This window comes from Danio rerio, chromosome 13, assembly GCF_049306965.1.
Source record: "Danio rerio strain Tuebingen ecotype United States chromosome 13, GRCz12tu, whole genome shotgun sequence".
In the NCBI taxonomy this organism is placed as follows: domain Eukaryota; kingdom Metazoa; phylum Chordata; class Actinopteri; order Cypriniformes; family Danionidae; genus Danio; species Danio rerio.
This window is the reverse complement of record NC_133188.1, coordinates 9,603,977-9,610,703: the sequence shown is the minus strand read 5'-3', so window position 1 is coordinate 9,610,703 and position 6,727 is coordinate 9,603,977.

Below are 6,727 nucleotides of genomic sequence, written 5' to 3'. Positions count from 1 at the left end.
AATGTGCTCACACAGCCACCTGCTTATATACACATTTTTTCCAATTATTAATTAAATTAATTTTGCACTTAGGCCTATGTATTTTTTTTCTGTCTTGCACAACTTTTTCTGCGTTATTGCTTTTTATTAGAATTATTACCATGTTTATATATATTTATACGTGTGTGTTTGTGTGTGTGTGTGTGTGTGTGTGTGTGTGTGTGTGTGTGCGTGTGCGTGTGTGTGTATGATTCATTTATTTTGAGTAGCTCATTTCAGTTATTTTATATTTTCATTATCAATTATTTATCATTTTTAACAGTATTATTATTATCGTTTATATTATATTTAATATGTTATGAATATATAAATTCGTTATTCTTGTGAATTCTTTTTAAATGAATAATGCTTCAAATAATAAATTAAAAAGAAAAATATGCAACAAAATGAAGTTATCCATGTATTACCTGAAACCGCCAGTAGGTGGTGGTAGGACACTGTCTTAAGTGAATAAGACATTTATTCAGCAACAAAGCAACTGTTGTGTTTATGAATAGGTCAAGGATGAATCGACTCTCACAATTTATTTAAATCCACAGATTCATTCTCAAAAAATAACCCACTCTAGCCTAAATAAGGACTGAACCGATGTGAACGCTAACAGGTAGGAATAATGATCAAATTCTTGTGGATTAAACCTCTTTGTTGACATTAATTGCAGTAGATTTTATTAAGTTACAACAAAAGGTAGGACATGGTTTTAATTGCGGACTGTGCTTATTTTATGTGTGAACATGCTACATGCTAACACCGTCACAGCATTCCAGTCAACTAATTTAGAGCTACTAACGTTAGTCAACAGTCCCCGCCTTCACTAAGTGAAAAATGCAAATTAAAAAGAAAAAATAACATAAATAAAATAAATAATTACAAATTAAACCAATGAATATTAAAGTCAGTGTAATTAGAACGTTTATTACTGTATGTCACAGGCTAGTAGCGCTAATTAGCATTTGATGCTAATGCTAACATTGATGCAACTTAATGTAAATATTAATGTTATATTAACGGTACTGTAACTTTAAACTATCTATTGCTTTACTTAAAAGCTCGATCAAACCTTTAACGTTAACATCAGTCAGATTAATTGCTATTTGAGTGATTCTGTTAAAATTAACTTACATTTGTTTCTGTCTAGTTAACTTTAGGAACTATACAGGGAGAGGAATTATTTAGTTTTATATTACAGAAACTCGATATTTATTTTCAATATTTTTGTTAGGCCACAGTTTGAAATGCCATTCTGCAGGCTGAAATGGCATATTTAACACAATTAACCTCGACTTTACTACAAAAAATACAGTCAGGTTTATTTTTTGTGGATAAATGTAAGCTTACTTTAGTAAAACTATGTTTTTGTCTTATTGGCTAAATGGGCTCATGAAAGTGTTTCACATAGAAATTAATAAATAATAATTAATATTAATAATTCCTTACATTTAAATAGCACGTTTCCTGCACACTCAAAGTGCTTTACGCATTGGTGGAACATGTTTCCTGAAAGACATTTTGAAATGGAAACAATATTTTTCTTTCCCATTTATCGATGATATTTGGTCAACAATACACTTTTACGACCAAATCAGGTAGAAGAAATTCATTTCAAAATATTACACAGGTACTACTATCCCTGCAATATATTTAATAATAAATAATAATAAAATTACAAAAATGTTCTTTTTGTTCTTGTAAATTTTCTGATGATTTTTGGAAACAGGTTTCAGGGTTGATTTTTGATTAATTTGGAGATATGCTGTAGAGAGAGGAATCATTAAAAGGCCAGAAGTGAAAATTCTGTTGTTATTTACTCCAAACATGCTTGCGTTCTTGTGATATTTTGAGAAGTCAGTGGTCCCTCACTGATTATAAAAAACACACACACACACATTTTGAGTCTCTATGCAGTTACATTGACCGTAATTTAAGTTATGAAAGCAAACAATATACTTTCTTTTGTTTTATATTAATTATGACGTATTTAAAGGAAGGCTTTTTGGCAAATAGGCTCATTTTTCAAGTCACTCAGAGTTAAACTGTTGTGTTTGATCATTTTAATCCGTTCAGCTGATCTCTGGGTCTAACAAATAGTCCAAAATCCTTGATTATTAATGCAGAATGAGAGTATAGCAAAGATTATAGAATACACATGACGTGTCACTCGTATACTTTTGAATGGGAAAAGTGAAACAGTCAATAGGCGAATGAAGCCCCGCCTTCTAGTACAGGAGCCAATCAGTGATTGATATATGGCCAATAAAGCCCATCTTTTAGTACATGAGCCAATCAGCGATCAGTATAGAATGACAATTCTCCAGGGGAGGGGCTTGGACTAGGTGTGAGTTTCTGCAGATATTGTGTGATATGGACATTTATAAATGAAACTAAAAGGACAGTTACTGTTCAATTTTATTGGTTATTCATAGTATGTAATGTAATCGTAATCTTGGCAAGCAGTTTTGAAGAATTTGATTTACCCATTCAAACAGAGTGCCCATGTATACTTCCCGAGAGGCGTATAGGTATAGTTACTAGCCATGTCAAGCTGGAACATAGCAGCTATTCATTTCCATCAGTCTTGGTGCATACTTTAACTACACAAGAGTCAAGTTTTACTTTAAAAACTCTTTGGATTTTTTTTTTTTTTTTGGGGGGGGGGGGGTCTCCAACAACAGGCTGATGTGCATTCAAGGTCAAAGAACACTTTCATTGTTTTAGAATATGCATTTATTTTTACCAAATTATGGCAGCGACTCTCATATGATTATTTAGCAATTAATTTGTTTCTACACCCCTCCCTAACGCGATGCTAATCTGCGCTGATTGGTCCTATTGTACTCTGTTGTGATTGGTCAACAGCGTTCAGCGTGAGACGGAGAGAAATGCCCACCATGGCTTATCAACAATATTGAAGTAGTCAGAGTGCAGAGTGTATGTGTGAGTATACCTGCCAACACTCACGTTTTTTTTCCGGGAAACTGATGATGGCCATAGCAACGACAAGTGCCAGTGGATTGTGCATTTAAATGCAAACGCATTTAAATCCGTAAACAAAGCGGCACGCGTCGCATTTTCATCATGGCATTAGACGTGATATGAGAATATAAAGAGTTAACCAGATGCACTACAAGCATAAGTAGTAAAAAACAATAAAATACATAATTTGTAGAGAAAACAAAGAGGCAACCATTTTAATTGCACATACTTACACTTGTGAAATAGAGAAAGAAACTGATCCATAAACTGTGTACTGTAAAGTTCCTGTCGAGCTCTGACAATGTCCCATACGTCAACAGAATTTTCTGATCTAAAGCACTCATCAGAAAAATGACAGGAACACAGCACAAGCCTGGGCTGTAATGTTGAGGTATTTTTGCCAAAATAAACCTCAACCACTGACTCTTCACTGTTTCATCTTTGAGTAGAGAAAATAACACTAACTTTCCCCTCACACTTCAGAGCACAGCGTCTTCGCGACATGATTCAACTGGCGTCTGCTACAGTGTCCTTCTTCTTTTTCTTTGCTACTGTGTTTGTGGGCGGGGCTGGGTTTTTTAACATTTTCCCGGGATTGCGCGTGCAACAAATAGGCGGGGCCAGGCCCGGATTAAGAACTCAGGAGCTCCTGGGCACATTATCTTGTAAGGCCCCCTACCTGGCCCTACCCCTAAAGTTGAATTTAAAAAATAATAATAATATAATATTTTTTTATTAAAATTAATCTATAATTTGTTGCCCACATATTTAAATAAATGATATATAGTACATATGTATTTACAAAGATTTAACTTATTTTTCAAAGCATTGAATAAAAATACTAATAAAATGAATGTTTTTTTAGTATACTTGTACAAGTTCACTGAAACAGTACTATATATATATATATAATTTTTAAGGGTATTTTTAATGTATAGCTTTTACAAACTGATAGAGCATATTGTTTGCATGGCATAGGCTATATCACACAATGCCTCTCCAATAATACACACACTTATTAATGATTTACTGTCTCTCTCTTCCTCTCCCTGTATTCTCTCTACTCTTCTCATGATGAAGAGTTGGCAAACAGCATAGATCAACTTGATTATAAACCTAAAAGTATCAGAAAATCACACACACTATACCTCTTCTCCTCTACGGTCTCTCTCCTCTTCGGGGCCTTTCTTTCTCCCCCTCTCTCTCCTTTTTCTATCTGTTTCTCTCACGGTGAATCCAGTCCGCGCTGCGCTGCCGTTAGCCTCCTCCGCCTGGTTAATGCTAGCTTACTGATCTAACGTTACCATAACGTCGTCTTCTATACCCTCATCCTCCTGATCATGGGTCTGTTTGAAGAAGGTGTGTATGGAAAATGCCTCAATAAAGATGCCTCCTCTCCTCTTTCTCTCGCGTTTGCTAAATCCACTTGTCCACTCATTTTTGATCCATGATTAATACTAACGTTACACTACAGTCCGCTCAGTTTAGTGCGGGTTATTTCAAAACTGACGTTTCCGCGCTTGACCAATTACAACATTCTGTTAAGTTAAAGAAAAAAATACAATTTAAACATAATAATAATAATTATATGTGAGTTTTTTGCTCAGAGGAAATACAGTTGTCTGAGCAATATAGTTTTTACAGAGAAGGAGGCACCTTTATTAAGGCTAAACATTATTAAATACCCACGAGGCACTTGACTTTATATCACATTTGCATTATTTATTAAAAATGTTTCCTTCCTGTTAAAAATAAATATATTTCTAATCTGATATGTAATGAGGAGAAAAAAAGTAGCACAATTTCAGCAGTTGGTGGATTCGAACCGGGTTGTTGAACAATCGTGTCAAAAGATGTTGCTGTGCACATTACGAGGTACGCCACTCAGGCTGTGATGCTGCATAGCTCTTCTAGGCCCACACAGAATCTGCGCCCGCAGAATTCCACAGATTTTTCTCAGATTTTTAGCCTATCATTAATTCTGTCTATTTACTTGAGTAAATATGTAAATCTGAATTTATTCAGTTTTTATTCAGTAATTTATTACTTTTTATTTAATATATTAAGGTGTAAGTTATGATAAATACATGGAAGGTCATTCTCAAAAACCCATAATAGGGGCTCTTTAAAAAAAAAAAGAAGAATAAACTGAACTGTTTAACTCGAGGAAATGTAACATGAGCATATTTGCAAGTAGTTGTGTGGTTTACCCAAAAAGGAAACTTCTGTCATCATTTCTGAGTTTTTTTTGACTCTGTTGAACACAAAAGAAGATATTTTTAATAATGCTGAAAAGCTGAACATTGACTTCCATAGTAGTTATTTTTCCTGCAATAGAAGTCAATAGCTAGAGGTTTTCAGCATTATTGAAAATGTCTTCTTTTGTGTTTAACAGAAGAAAGAAACTCATAACGAGTTCAAATATGCAGAGGGTTAGTAAATGATGGAATCATTTTTATTTTTACTATTAATTTCACTGTTAATTTAAGTTATTGAGTTTAATTTAAAAGCCTCACAAAAATACTTTATTCATTCTTTCGTTTATTTTCTTTTCGGCTCAGTCACTTTATTAATCTGGGGTCACCACAGCGGAATGAACCGCCAACTTATCCAGCAGATGTTTTTACGCAGCGGATGCCCTCCCAGCTGCAACCCATCTCTGGGAAACATACATACATACTCATTCACACTCATACACTACGGACAATTTAGCCTACTCAATTCACCTGTACCGCATGTCTTTGGACTGTGGGGGAAACCATAGCACTCGGAGAAAACCCACGCGAACGCAGGGAGAACATGCAAACTCCACACAGAAATGCCAACTGACTCAGCCGAGGCTCGAACCAGCGATTTTCTTGCTGTGTGGTGACAGCACTACCTACTGCGTCGCCAAATTACTTTATTATTTGATATAAAACTATATATTTTTTATTTATTAAAATAATTTCCAATTATTAAAAAGCCTTTTCAGTGTCAGTTTTCAGCCAAATGCATCTTGAATTTTCCGTTTCAATCAACAAGCTTCATTTCAGTGCTTCCCTAATCTTGCTATAAGAGGATCTTTTTGCATTGCACAACTCAAAAACAAGGCGGCAAAACATCTAATTATTATAAACATTTTAAATTATAAACATTTAATTACTATAAAAATAGAACCAAACCCTTTTTCCCCAAATGTCATTATTATTAACAAAATTATTGTTATCAGACATTTATAAAATACTTATTTAACGTGTTGAAGCAACTCAATTCTTAAGTTTATTGGGGGCAACTTGACTGTTTTATGTTCAACTCACTTACATTTATAAAAACAATCAAGTTAACCGAATTCTTTACTTTTTTATCATTTCTATTGTTAAAACATTCTCACATTTCGCAGGGTTGTAAAACCCAACAATGTTTTAACACTACACATATATTTACAATATTTTTTGTTAATTCGGTTTAATTTCTGAATGTTAAGTAATCATAAGTGGTAGTTGTAGTTGTTGTTGTTATTATTAATAATGCTGTTGTCATTTTCACTGACATTATTACTATCATTATTATTATTGTACTATCTATCTATTATATGTTTTATTTAAATCTTTATTATTCTTGCTTCATTTTTTTGAATTGTTGTATATTTTTATGTTCTCTTGTGTATATACTTTGTTTGACTTGTTCACCCAGTTACCTTTACATGCGCGCGCACAACAGGATTGTTTTTATT